Source organism: Aphidius gifuensis, linkage group LG6 (genome assembly GCF_014905175.1).
Source record: "Aphidius gifuensis isolate YNYX2018 linkage group LG6, ASM1490517v1, whole genome shotgun sequence".
NCBI classification, from domain to species: Eukaryota; Metazoa; Arthropoda; class Insecta; order Hymenoptera; family Braconidae; genus Aphidius; species Aphidius gifuensis.
The window spans coordinates 14256279-14257418 of record NC_057793.1 but is presented as its reverse complement, the minus strand read 5'-3'; the positions used below and the strand labels follow the sequence as shown (position 1 = coordinate 14257418).

At 27.4% G+C, this 1140-nt stretch overlaps 1 long non-coding RNA gene across 1 annotated transcript; it reads left to right on the top strand.

Moving 5' to 3' along the window:
• Positions 1–329: 329 nt before the first annotated feature.
• Positions 330–936, top strand: LOC122859572. The gene is made up of 4 exons (XR_006374364.1): positions 330–343; positions 431–563; positions 662–733; positions 827–936. It is a non-coding gene; the product is annotated as an uncharacterized LOC122859572 (long non-coding RNA).
• The last annotated feature ends 204 nt before the right edge of the window (positions 937–1140 follow it).

Genomic DNA, 1140 nt, shown 5'->3' with positions numbered 1-1140 from the left:
TAATATTACTATTCTTCAAATTCTCGCAAAGTAGGTAATTTATTTCCCTTTTTTATCTTTGTGTTCATATGATATGTGTAGGAGGGCGCTCCAGACACGTTCTGTCAGCGTTCTATGGTTTACAAATAACTATGATTTTCTTAAAGTTTGGTTCGTCAAGGTCATCGGGAGAAGCCACTGTCCCTGTTCTCACCAACGAAGGTAGTTTTTTTTATATTTTTATATTTTTTATTTTTAAGTATTTTATTAATTTCATTTACTAATTTTTTATATATATATATTTTCTTTTGTTGCAGATGACACTGGATATGATGGTGATGATGAGGCAGCAATGGAACATGAGGTAATTATTTTTTTTTTTTATTTACTAATTCATTTATCTTTTTAATTTTTTTTAAATTTTATTTCATATTTTTTTTTTTTTTTTCAGGATGGTTAATGAAGTCAGCATGACAACGAGAAAAAATAAATGAATAAATCAATTGATTAAATTTCTCTCCCTTCTCCCCATTTTTAGAGTTTTTGAATTTTCTTTTTTTTTTGCTGTGATGGATAGCGAAATGGTAAGCCAATTTATTGTAAGTATATTTTCTTTCTAGAACTGATTTTTTTAATTAATTGTTTTTCAATAAATTGTTTTCTTTTGACTTTTCTCTTACAGTGATAAGAGATACGCACAATAGAAATGATGTAGCTGTCATTAACTTGGTGAGTGATGATGATGATGAACATTGTAAGTATTTTTTTTTTTTTTGATGATTTTTTTTTATTTTCAATAATTTTCCAGTAGAAGATTTTTCATTGTTGTTTTTTTTTTTTTTTACAGTAACCAGGGATACACGTGAGCAAGAATATGATGGTAGTGACGATGACGACGATGATGATGATACTGATACAGTGATTTTGGAAGAGGAGGAGCTGATTGGGACGTCAGGGGTTGCTGATTACTACAATTGCAGCAGTGTCACAAAATTACATGTTTTTTTGAAAAAATAAATAAAATAAATAAATAAATAATTTTCAATTTTTCAAGTATGTTGTTTTTTCTCATCATTCCCTATTCTAAGGTTTTTTATTTTCACATTATTTCATGATCCGTTTTATTATTCGTTTATCATTTTTCAGTCACATTAATTATTT